At 46.3% G+C, this 13,610-nt stretch overlaps 1 protein-coding gene across 5 annotated transcripts in view; it reads right to left on the bottom strand.

The window, feature by feature from the left end:
• Positions 1-13,610, bottom strand: part of srgap1a (SLIT-ROBO Rho GTPase activating protein 1a) — a 230,373-nt gene that overhangs the window by 32,144 nt on the left and 184,619 nt on the right. The window lies entirely within an intron of this gene.

The raw sequence follows: 13,610 nt of genomic DNA, 5'->3' as shown, positions 1-13,610 counted from the left end.
TACACAGACAGTGGTGGGTGTGTGGAATGCACTGCCAGCAGAGGTTGTGGGGGCAGATGCATTAGGGACATTTAAGAGACTCTTAGATAGACACATGAATGATAGAGAAATGGGGAGCTATGTGGGAGGGAAGGGTTAGATAGATCTTAGAGCAGGATAAAATGTCGGCTCAACATTGTGGGCCGAAGGGCCTGTACTGTGCTGTAATGTTCTACGTCCATAGGAAGCAGACGTCGTTTCATTGTCCATCCTGAACTGCCCCAGATAACAAGAAGTGATTAAAAGTTAACGACTTTGGTTAATCTAAAATCACATATATGCTAGATCAGTTCTGTTGTAGTCTGAAGGTTTAACATTCACCATTACTTACACTAACCTTTTACAACAAAAAAGGCCATTTGGCCCTTTGGGTCCATACTAGCTCCTAGCTGAGCCACTCATTCCCCTTTTATTTCTTTGTACCCCTGCACTTTATTCTCTCTCACATTCCCATCAACTCCCCTTTGGTTCTTTTTGCCACTGACTGACACTAGGGGTAGTTTAGAGTAGTGAATTAACTATCTCTGGGGAAGAGTCTCCCATTACTTACTCATCTATTCTCATAATTTATTGGTATTGGTTTATTGTTGTCACTTGTATCGAGGTACAGTGAAAAACTTGGCTTGCATACCGATCGTACAGATCAATTCATTACACAGTGCAGTTACATTGAGTTAGTACAGAGTGCATTGAGGTAGTACAGGGTAAAAACTATAATAGAATACAGAGTAAAGTGTCACAGTTACAGGGAAAGAGCAGTGCAGGTAGACAATAAGGTGCAAGGTTATAACAAGGTAGATTGTGAGGTCAAGAGTTCATCTCATCGTATAAGGGAACCGTTCAATAGTCTTATCACTGTGGGACAGAAGTTGTCCTTGAGCCTGGTGGTACGTGCCCTCAGGCTCCTGTATCTTCTGCCTGATGGGAGAGGAGAGAAGAGAGAATGACCCGGGTGGGTGGGGTCTTTGATTATGCTGGCTGCTTCACCAAGGCAGCGAGAGGTATAGACAGTCAGGTGCCTCTTTAGCCTCCTCTGTTCCAAGGAAAACAAACTCAGCCAGTCTCCCCCCACTCCACATAACTCCCTGATGTTCAGCACAGGATGTGGGCTGAAGGGCCTGTTTCCGTGCTCTACGATTCTAGGACCTTTGGGATGTGGGAGGAAATCAGATTATGCAGGGGGAAAACGATGTGGTCACAGGGAGAACATGCAAACTCCACACAGGCAGCACCGGAGGTGGGGATCGAACCTTGGACCCTGCAACTATGAAGCAGTAGCACTAATTGCTGCACCACCCTTCAGATTTTATTTCATTACTTGAACTTAAGTTCTCCATGGTGGGATTTGAACTCCTGTCTCTGGAACTTTGGTCCAAGCCTCCAGTAACCTGAATCAGAATCAGGTTTATTATCACTGACGTATGTCGTGAAATTTGTTGTTTTGCAGCAGCAGTACAGTGCAAGACATTAAGACATAAAAATTACTGTAAGTTACAAAAATAAAGAAATGGTACAAAAGAGGAATAATGAGGTAATGTTCATAGTTCATGGACTGTTGGGAAATCTGATGGTGGAGGGGAAGAAGCTGTTCCTGAAACTTTGAATGAGGGTCTTCAGGCTCCTGTACCTCCTCCCCGATGGTAGTAATGTGAAGAGAGCCTGTCCCGGATGGTGAGGGTCCTTAGTGATGGATGCCGCCTTCTTGAGGCACCGCCTCTTGAAGATGTCCTCGATGACACAACCAAATCAGACAGTTGTGTATTCAACTCCTACTCTAGTAACATGGCTAAATTTAGGCTTGCACTCCGGTGCGGTAGTGAAGAATGGCTGTTCTGTCAGGGCTGCTGTCACTTGGATGTGATATTGAACCAAGACTCTGTCCACTCTCTCAACTGGATGCAAAACAGCTCATGGAATCGCTTCAATGAAAAGCAGGGAGCTCTCCTTGGAATTTAACTCGGACAACTTGGATCAGGTGGTAAAGAAGGCATATGGCATGCTTGCCTTTATTAGTCAAGACACTGAGTTCAAGAGTTGGGAAGTTATGTTATAGCTTTATAAAACTCTGCTTTGGGCACATTTGGAATATTGCATTCAATTCTGGTTGCCCCATTATAGCAAGGATGTGGAGGCTTTGGAGAGGGTGCAGGGGAAGTTTACCGGGATGCTGCCCGGATCCTGGGCATGTGCTATGAAGAGAGGTTGGACAAACTTGGGTTGTATTCTCTGGAGCGGCAGAGGCTGAGAGGAGACCTGATAGAAGTTTATAAGATTAGGAGGGGCATAGATAATCATCCAGGATCTTTCTCCCAGGGTTGAAATGTCTAATACTAGAGGTCATGCATTTAAGGTGAGAGGGGGCAAGTTCAAAGGGGATGTTGGGGCAAGTTTTTTTTTACAGAGAATGGTGGGTGCCTGGAATGAGCTGCCAGGAATGGTAGTGGTTTTATATACGATAGAGGCATTTAAAAGGCTCTTAGATGGCGCATGAATGTGCAGGGAATGGAGGGATGTGGACATCGTGTAGGCAGAAGGGATTAGTTTAGTTATGTGTTTAATTAATTTGGCACAACATTGTGGACTGAAGGGCCTGTTCCTGTGCTGTACTGTTCTATGTTCTAGATGTGCGAAGTGATGTACTTTGGTCAGTTAAACCAGGGCAGGTCATGCACAGTGAATGGTAGGGCCCTGGAGAGTGTTCTAAAACAGAGAGACCTAGGGGTATAAGTTCATAGTTCCCTGAAAGGGGTGACATGGGTAGACAGGGTGGTGAAGAGAGTGTTTGGCATATTTGCCTTCATCAGTCAGGGCACTGAGTACAGGATTTGGGATGTCATGTTACAATTGTACAAGATGTTGGTGAGACTGCTCTTGGAGTATTGTGCGCAGTTCTGGTCACCCAGCTATAGGAAGGATGTGATTAAGCTGGAAAAGGTGCAGAAAATATTCACAAGGATGCTGCTGGGACTGGAAGGCTTGAGTTATAAGGAGAGGCTGGATAGGGCTGGAGCCGTATGGAATGGGCTGCCAGGGAAAGTAGTAGAGGCAGGTACAATTACAACGTTTAAAGGACATTTGGACAGTTCATGGATAGGCTTAGAGGGATATTGGTCAAACGCAAGCAAATGGGACTAGCTCAGGTTGGCACCTTGCTCCGCGTAGATGAGTTGAATCGAAGGGTCTGTTTCCGTGCTGTAAAACTCTCTGACTCCTACCCAATACCAATCCCTCAATCAAAATTCTGCAAAGAACACGATCCAGTCATGACCATATTATTGATTGTAGGATCCTGCTGTTCTATGTTCTAAGGTCTCAACACTCTTAAAGTTTAGTTAATTTCACGGCAATGGGTAGCTGCGCCTGAGTCCCAAGTTTTGGATTTACCTTCGTAAACCTTCCTTGCTTCTCCCTCCTCTTCAATCAGTCCTCAAAAACAGCCTAAGCTTGTAGTCACTTGTCTGAAAATACAGAGGCTCCGGGTGAAATCTGTCTGATGCCAGCTCTTGCGAGGGATCCTGGGACTTCTGCGTAGTGTTCTGGGGGCAGCCCGCAAGTGTCGCCACGCTTCCGGTGCCAACGTAGCATGCCCACAACTTCCTAACCCGTACGTCTGTGGAATGTGGGAGGAAACCCACGCAGACACGTGGAGAACATACAAACAGACAGCGGCCGGATTTGAACCCGGGTCACTGGCGCTGTAAAGCATTACACTAACCGCTACACTACCGTACCTGCCCCCACGAATAATGGGATTCAAGAGGCTTTTAGACAGACACATGACTATGCAGGGAATGGAGGGAGGTGGATCATGTTCAGGCTGAAGGGATTCGTTCAATGTGGCATCATGCTCAGCACAAATGTCGTGGGCTGAAGGGCCTGTTCCTAACCTTCCCTGCAGCATCACATTCCTTCTTCTGCTCCCCCTCCCCCCCCATTCCTTTGGCTAGCCCCTAACCTATTCCTGCTGACTCCCACGGGTGACTAACCCTCCCAAGCCCGTGCCCTTCTCCCGACCTTCCCATCAAGTTGACCCCCACACGAAAAAAAATAGCCATTTTCAACGGGTCCTTCACAAACTTAGCGCGTTACAGCTAGGGAGGCATTTCTGTAGTGTGGTCACAATTGTTACACATAGAAATCACAGAAACCCTACAGCACAATTCAGGCCCTTTGGCCCACAAAGCTGTGCTGAACATGTCCCCACCATTACTAGGCTTACCCATAGCCCTTTATTTTTCTAAGCTCCATGTACCTATCCAAAAGTCTCTTAAAAGACCTTATCGTATCCGCCTCCACCACTGTTGCCGGCAGCCCATTCCACACACTCACCACTCTCTGAGTAAAAAACTTACCCCTGACATCTCCTCTATATCTACTCCCCAGCACCTTAAACCTGTGTCCTCTTGTGGCAACCACTTCAGCCCTGGGGAAAAGCCTCTGATTATCCAGACAATCAATGCCCCTCATCATCTTATACACCTCTATTAGGTCACCCCTCATCCTCCGTCGCTCCGAGGAGAAAAGGCCGAGAACATGGCAGCCTGCTTGAGAACAGGAAGATTCCACAAATAGCTACGTGACGAAGACTGGGGCAATCTGTTTATATTTTTATTGATGGCGATTGGGAGATTGATTATCAGCCAGAACACAAGTGGTTACAGTTGGCACCCACAACTCTGCCCGCAGTGCAAGTTTTGTGCACGACGCCAGTGACCCGAGTTCAATCCTAACCTCCGGTGCTGTCTGCGTGGAGTTTGCACGTTCTCCCTGTGACTGCGCGGTTTTTTTCCAGGTGCCCCGGTTTCCTCTCAGATCCCAGAGACGTGCGGGTTGGTAGGTTAAATGTCTGCTGTAAGTTGCCCCGGCCTAAGTGGGTGGCACAATTATTGGGAGGGGAGGAGTTGATGGGGATGTGACAGAGAATATGTTATAGGGGAATGGGTTGGTGAGAAAGGGACTGATGGGAATATTCTGAGCTGGCATAGACTTGATGGGCCGAATGGCATCATATATCATTAAAAATAAATGAGAAAAATGAAATATGAATCAGATGGCTCTTGGATAAGGTAAAGGAGGAAAATTTACCTGGGGAGAGGTGGGTGCGGGGAAGCTCAAAGTAGAAAGAGAAGCCAGCCTGACTCTAGTCTCTAGCTTCACGTCACACAGCACGAACAGGAGCACAGCGCTGTCATCGAGTCTTACAGCAAGGAAACAGGCCCCTTGGCCTAACTCGCCCATGCCGACCAAGATGCCCACCTAAGCCAGTCCCATTTGCCTGTGTTCGGCCCATATCCCTGTAAACCTTTCCTATCCATGTACCTGTCCAAGTGTCTATTAAATGTACCTGCCTCAACCACTTCCTCTGGCAGCTTGTTCCATATACTGACCACCCTCTACGTGAAGAAGTTGCCCCTCAGGTCCCTTTAAAACATTAGCTGCAGTGATTGCAGAGGGCTGATGTAAAATGAGTCCCAAGTGGAAACAGGTGATGGGTAGGAGGGAAGACGACGAAGCTTGGTCACAAACAATGCAACCGGAGTCAGAGTTATACAGCATGGGAGCAGGCCCTTCAGCCCAACTCGTCCTTGCTGACCAAAGCACCTACCTGAGCTAGTCCCATTTGCCTGCAATTGCCCCATATCCTAAACCTTTCCTATCCATGAACTTGTCCAAGTGTCTTTTAAGTGTTGTAACTGTTCCTACCTCCACCACTTCCTCTGGCAGCTCGTTCCATATACCCACCACTCTCTGTGTGGAAAAACTTTCTCCTCAGATCCCCTTCAAATCTTTCCCCTCTCACCTTAAGCCTATACCCTCTGGTTTTAGACTCCTCTACCCTGGGAAAAAGACTGTCATCATTCACCCTATCTATACCCCTTGTGATTTTATACACCTCTATAACGTCACCCCTCAGTATCCTACCCTCCAAGGAACAATGTCCCAGCCTGCCCAACCTCTCCTCATAGCTCAGGCCCTCGAGCCAACGAGGAGTTTGCAGTGGGAGAGATAAATGAAATTGCTTAACCAAGCGTACAACAACGTGCTGAACTCAGTGTACTTTTAAAATAAAGTTATCACAGAAAGGAAATAATTGAAATGCATTTAGTTTCTAGGGGATATGAAGTGGAAAGGCACTTAGTAAGGTTAACTGAGGAAGTACGGCACACCATTTCAAAACCATCACAGGCTACAGATTCCTGCTCAAGAACTTCTCTGTAACTGACTGTATTCAGAAAAGCCCAATCTGTAAAAGTAGCCTCAAACAAGGCCGACACAAACTGAAGGGCTGGATCGTAATGCCAGCAACACATTAGTTACAGACGGTATTTGGCTGACACTCTGCTTTGCCACAGTAAATATTTAAATGGTAGCCATCCATCTGAATCAGGCTTTTCACTCACACCGGTGCTGCAGCCAGCTCGCTCTTCCAGACGGACATCAGCTCAGCAGCACAAGGACGGTATTCTAGTCCTGCATCGCCTAGTCCCAGCACACAAGAGGTTTGACAGACAGGCCATTTACAACAGGAGGAGCAAAGGGAAGGGAAAAGAACAGAATTAGGGCATTCCTCACAGCAACAGGATGCCCCAAAGTGCTACGCAGCCAATGAGGTTCCTTCAAAATGTGGTTACTGTTGCAATGAAGGAAACCATAAAATAAACCTTTGGGGAATAGATTGTATGCGAGATATGATCTTGTTGAAACACATCCAAGGCCGTACGCAAATTATGAGTGATATGGAAGTTGTCGATTCTGCGATATTGGCCTCTGCTTCTTCACCAGCAGCAAGGCACAAGTCGGGGGTGTGATGGGATACTCTCCACTTGCTCAGATGAGTGAAACTTCAACAACTCTCAAGAAGCTCGATACCATCCAGGATGAAGCAGCCCAACTGACTGGCACCCCGTCAACCACCCGAAACACTCACTCCTCTCACCGCTCAGTAGCCATGGTGTGCACCGTCTACAAAACGCACTGCAATAACACACCCGGACGACTGCCAAACCATAAGCTCTGCCACCCTCACACTGCAACGGCTCACTACCACCTTTCCAAGCTCCACTCGGGATGGGCAATATGTGCTGGCTCTGCCGGCAATGCCCCAATCCCAGAAATGAATAAACAAAATACATCCAATCTGTTCCAACCTTCCTCTCGACTCAGGGTTTCAGTCTCTCACCCAATCCCAGATCCCTGATTCGTCCGTTTCTGCAGCAGATCTCCTGAATTCAACCAATCATGAAGTGCTGCTGAAGCAAGGAATTGCAGCGAACCAGGTGATGGGAGTGTTTGTCGAGTTTATGCTGTTTTTTTCCCTTTTAGCAAACTTAACGACTTCTGAAAATTACTGCTATTTATAGAAGTTAATTTCACTTTTGCCCGTCTTACTTATTATAACACAGGAGTCTATTCGGCCCATCAGGTGTATGCCAGTCTAATTTCCCCCCTCTTTATTTCCCTACAGCCCTACTAGTTATTATCGCCCACTTTCTCCCCATTGATTCCCTTACCACTTATCCTCGTCCTATCTTTGAGACGTGGGAGAAAACTGGAACATCCGGAGGAAACCCACGTGGTAACAGGGAGAACGTGCGAACTCCACACGGACAGCACCAGAGGTCAGAATTGAACCCAGGTCCCTGGAGCTGTGAGGTGATGCCACTAACTCCCATTGCACTGACTTACTGTGCACGAGTATTTTATGAGTGTTACACGTGTGAATTATCTGGTGTGTGCACGTGTCTCGGTGTGTGTGTGTGCCTTTACATGGTAAAACATAGAACAGAGAACATTACAGCGGTTAGCGCGACGCTATTACAGCGCCAGCGATTGGGGTTCGATTCCCGTCGCTGTCTGTAAGGAGTTTGTACGTTCTCCCGTGTCTGCGTGGGTTTCCTCTGGGTGCTCCGGTTTCCTCCCACATTACAAAGACGTACGGGTAGGTTAATTTGGGGTTTAAAAGGGGCGGCGTGGACTCGTTGGGCCGGAAGGGCCTGTTACCACGCTGTAAATAAAAAATTTTTTAAAAACTTTGAAAAAAGTACAGTACAGGCCCTTTGGCCCACAATGTTGTGCCAACATTTTATCCTGCTCTAAGATCTATCTAACCCTTCCCTCCCACATAGCCCCCCATTTCTCTATCATTCATGTGTCTATCTAAGAGTCTCTTAAATGTCCCCAAACAAGCATGAATTCAGAATACAGCCAGAAAGCCTTACTCCAGTCCAGGGCAACCCCACCCAGAACTGCTGACTGCAAGTAGCACGGAGAAGAAGTCAGATCTTTCAGCACTATACAGTGGGCAGCCTGCTTCTTCTCCCTCAAGGACTGAGCTTCAAGGTCAACAGGTGTCAAAATTGCTTCAGGTCGCTTTACAAGAATTCTGTTCCCAATGGATGATGCTACCAGGTTGACACAAAGTCCAGGAGATTGCACCCAACCCCTCCCCAGACTGGGCTCGTTCCGTTGGTAGACAATGTTGTGGGCTAAACTCTGACCTCCAGGTACCTCAGCTGACTGTAAGGGTGGAGCATTCAAGAAAAAGGGAACACATTGCTACCCATCCAAGACATGCTTATGGGATAATGTTCCCAGTCCCCAGGCCCATATCGGGAAGACCTACAAGACAACTGTGCAACCATGCCTGGATCACTTTTATACTGTACAAACTCGGGAACCCTAAATACGCTTAAGGATATGTCACTGTTTACCTGGGATCAGTGCAGATGTTGCCCATGGTCTGAGACAGATAGATTTCAATTGCATCCCATGAACAGTGTTTCAGACTCAACAAACAATCTGCTGGAGGAACTCAGTGGGTCGAGCAACACAATGCAGGGTTTCGACCTAAAATGTCGACAAATCCTTCCACCCCCCTCCCACCAGCCCCCACAGATGTGGCTCGACTCGCTGAGTTCCTCCAGCAGACTGTTTGTTGCTCTAGATTCCAGCATCTGCAGTCTCTTGTGTCTGAACTGTTTTGAACCATTAGAGAAACAAAGGACTGCAGATGCTCGAATCTCGATAAAGGATCCTGACCCGAAACATTGACCGCTGAGTCCCGAAGAAGGGCCCTGACCCCGAAACGTTGACCGCCTGCTTTTCTCCACTTGCTGAGTTCCTCCAGCATCATCGTGTTGTTCCGAACCATTGTCTGACTGATGGACAAAGGCTCAACTTTCCCTGCCCCATGAATCACGAGGTCCTCTGTTCTGTCCAAGTTCTGGGCAACTGGGAAAAATCAGTGGGAGGGAAGAATTCATGGTTAGGATTGAGGTTTTGAGATCGGAAGCTCACGGAACAGGACAGAGCTGCCTTTGGTTATTTTTTTTATTATTAAGTCACAACAATGGCCATCTTAGAAAAGACCAGCCTTTGTTGCCAATCACTATATCAATTCAAAAGGCAGCTAAAAAACAACCAAATTGCTGGAATCCCATCTGGACCAGAGTGGGCACTGATGGTAGTTTTTCTTCTCTCAAAATCATTAGTAAACTGGTCGTTAATGGCAATTCATTAGCTTCATGGGTACCATTACAGATTTAGCTAATTACTTGAATTTAAATTCATAGCCTTGCTGGATTTGACCTCACCCCTTGAGATCATTAGGTCTAGGCTTCCAGATAATTATTGATACATTTAACTATCAGCCTCCTACACCTTCATGTACATTGCTCTCTGGGAGTTCCAAACCATTCTGCAGCCATTGAAGTACCTTTGGAAGTGTGGTGATGGAGGAAAACACAGCAGGCACTTTGCGTGCAGAAAGATCTGCAAACAGCATCGTGGAAGCAACCAGACACCCGGTTTTTAGTGAGGGGTGGTCGAGCGATGGGATCGGCCCAGGAGATCGGGGGGAGAAGGGGGCCTCCCCTTCCCCTGCCACGGAATCTTTCACATCTACCCATGAAGGTAGAAGGGGCTTCAGTTCAACACCTCATCCAGGCCATGGACACACCACGTGCTTCTGAGCGAGAGGGTGGAAGGGAAAAGGAAAGAGACTGTGCGATTTAAAGGCAACACACGCCACTTTGTAAATTATACACACAGTGGGCATCCGGCACTGCATTCAGTGTTGAGTCTGTGAAATTATTGCTTGGAATGTCTCAAGCCTGCTGTACTAGAAACAAAAATATTTGCCGAGGGGAATTAGTCAACTGTAAAAGCACCACCAGGACCATGAACCTCGGAGCTTTGCCGTTTCATCTGAAGCAACTAAGAAAGCTCAAAGTGATGGCAGATATAAGAGGGGAAGAATTTTATAAGTTGGATGGACTCATTGAACTTGACGAAGTACTTAAAAAACACCCTTGCAAACCTTTCCTGCTTAGGAATCTATGAATTTAAACCAGTGGCTTTAGAACATTTAATGGGAGAACAGGAAGGTAGTTGTACATGTGCGTGAGATCTTGCCTTTGTGTGTTTAATTGGAGCATTCAAGGAAAACACAGCTGGCCAGCACAATTTCTGCAGTTTATGAATAGCTAGCAACTATTTATATAAGCCCACAACTGTTACTTGCAAGAGAGCTCTCTGGACGTTACATAAAGCAGCAATTGTCACTTAAATTTTTGGCAGGATACCATCATTTTAAAGGGCACACAACTCAATGGTTAGTAATGAATGCCAAGCTACTGGAAATATTTTGCTGTTCCTTCTTCGTCATTGGGTATTCCTAGAATTTAAAAACAAACTGCTGGAGGAACTCAGCGGGTCAGGCAGCATCTGTGGAGGCAAAGGGACGGTCGATGTTTTCCAGACGTGGACCATCCCTCTGCCTCCACAGATGCTGCTCGACCCGCTGAGTTCCTCCAGCAGACTTAAGGACAGCTTCTACCCCACTGTGATAAGACTATTGAATGGTTCCCTTATATGATGAGATGGATCTCACAATCCACCTTGTTGTGACCTTGCACCTTACTGCACTGCACTTTCTCTGTAGCTGTGACACTTTACTCTGTACTGTTGTTGTTTTTACCTGTACTACCTCAATGCACTCTGTACTAACTCAATGTAACTGCACTGTGTAATGAATTGACCTGTACAATCGGTATGCAAGACAAGTTTTTCACTGTACCTCGGTACAAGTGACAATAATAAACCAATACCAGTTGGTTTGTTAATCCAGTTCACAGCATCTGAAGTCTCGTGTGTCTCCTGATTCCTAGAACTCCTTCCCTAACCGTAATGTGGGAGCACTTTCACCTGAAGGGCTGCAGCAGTTCAAGAACACAAGAAAATAGGAGCAGGAGTAGGCCACATTCAAGCCTGCCCACCATTCAATATGATCATAGCTGATCTACGCTGGCCTCAACTCCTCTTCTGTGCCAGTTCCCCATAACCCTTAATCCCTCAATCTTTCAAATATTTATCCATCTCCACCTGAAATTTGTTTAATAATCCGGCCTCCAGCAGCCTCGGGGGACAGAGAATTCCAGAGATTCACTCCCCTCTGAGAGAAGACATTTCTACCCACCCCAGTTTTAAATGACCGGCCCTTATTGTGGAGCTGCATCCCCTTGCTCATGACTGTCCCACTAGTGGAAACATCTCAGCATCTACCCTGTCCAGCCCCCTTATGCTGTATGTTTGAATAAGGTCGCCCTTCATTCTTCTAAACTCCAAGGAATACAGACCCAAACTATAAAGCCTCACCTGATAGGAGAATCCTCTCATCCTAGGAACTAGCCTGGTGAATCTCAAAGGAGATGTCTTCCCTCTTCTTTCTCAAGAGCAAGTACAGGCAACAAATGGTTTTCCCTGCAATACCCACATCCCATAAAAATAAAGAAATAGTTGGTCCTTGGGAAATGCAGTCAACGATTACTGAGGTAGGACTCCCCCAAGAACTATCAGTTGTACTACTAAACGGCAAGCTCATTCACAAGTACATTGCATCAGGAAAAGCCATTCATAATTTCTGCCCATGTACTCAACCAAAACCCACCACAATTATGACCACGTCTATTAAATCTCCCCTTAACCTTCTCTATCTCACTGAGAAGAAAGCCGCTCGAGTCCGTCCACATAACTGGAGCCCAAACCGACAGGAAAAAAGTACCTCATGGAGAATCATCTTAAAGTGCCTCTCATAGAACACAGAACACTACAGCACAGTACAGGCCCTTTGGCCTACAATGTTGTGCTGACATTTTATCCTGCTCTAAGATCTATCTAACCCTTCCCTCCCACCTTTCCTTGTCATAAAGAAAGGTAAAGGTTACTAACTATTGGTTTTTGACTTAAGTTGTCTAAATGTTATGTGAAATTATGGAGAGATTATTCAAGATGGGGTTGTTTTCTTTGCAACAAAGGAGATCAAGGAGATTTAGCGAAGGTGTAAAAAGTTATGAGAAGCCTAGACTGGGTAAACAGAAAAGACTTTCTCCCATAGGCAGAGCGGCCTAGAGGGATTTAAGTTAATTGGTACTGCAGAGAGTTGTGGACACAGCTCAGCACATCACGGAAAACAGCCTCCCCTCCATGGACTCTGTCTACACTTCCCGCTGTCTCGGAAAAGCAGCCAACATAATCAAAGAACCCACCCACCCCGGGCATTGTCTCTTCTTCCCACCCACCCCCCCCAACCCCCACATTGGATAGAAGATACAAAAGCCCAAAAGCACGTACCACCAGGCTTAAGGACAGCTTCTATCCTACTGTTGTTATAAGATGATGGAACAGTTGCCTAGTATGATAAAATGGACTCTTGACCTCACAATCTACCTCGTTATGACCTTGCACCTTATTGTCTGCCTGCACTGCACTGCTTCTGTAGCTGTGACACTTTATTCTGCATTCTGTTATTGCTTTTCCCTTGTACTACCTCAATATACTAATGTGGTGAAATGATCTGTATGGACGGCATGCAAAACAAAGTTTTTCACTGTACCTCGGTACATGAGACAATAATAAACCAATTACTAATTAGAAAGATTAGAAGGGAGTTGGAAAAAAATTATATCATTCAATTACTGGTAGGGGGTCTGGAACTCTGTCTGACGGGGTGGTGGAGGTGGAAACCTGTTTAAACCTGTTTAAAAAGTAAATGGATGGGCCGATATGGCTGTGGACCGAGAGCTGTGAAAGAAGAATAAGTACAAATGGTAAATTGGTACAGTGAAAAGCTCCGTCTGTATGCCATCTGTACAAATCATTTCATCGCATCAACCCTCTCGACCTCGGCACCGTTGATGTAAACAGGAGCATGTGCACCACCACCCTCTCCTGAAGTCAATGACCAGCTCTTGTTCTGCTGACATTGAGGGAAAGGTTGTTGCCATGACACCATGTCACTAAGCTCTCTATCTCCTTCCTGTACTCCGACTCATCGTTATTTGAGATTCATGTCCATTTTTGAGCGGAGTGGACACAATGGGATAGGGCTTCCCTGTGAACTTTCATTGTATTGCAAAACGGCAAATCCATTCAGAAGAAGATCGGAACTAGTATTGTCATTGGTTTATTATTGTCACACGTACCAAGATACAGTGAAAAGCTGTTGAGTTGCATGCCATCCAGACAGATCATGCCAGAATTACATCGAGGTGGTAAAAAGAAATCAGAATGTA

Source organism: Pristis pectinata, chromosome 15 (genome assembly GCF_009764475.1).
Source record: "Pristis pectinata isolate sPriPec2 chromosome 15, sPriPec2.1.pri, whole genome shotgun sequence".
NCBI classification, from domain to species: Eukaryota; Metazoa; Chordata; class Chondrichthyes; order Rhinopristiformes; family Pristidae; genus Pristis; species Pristis pectinata.
Note: the sequence above shows the minus strand (reverse complement) of the source record. Positions and strands in the feature narration are given on the sequence as shown.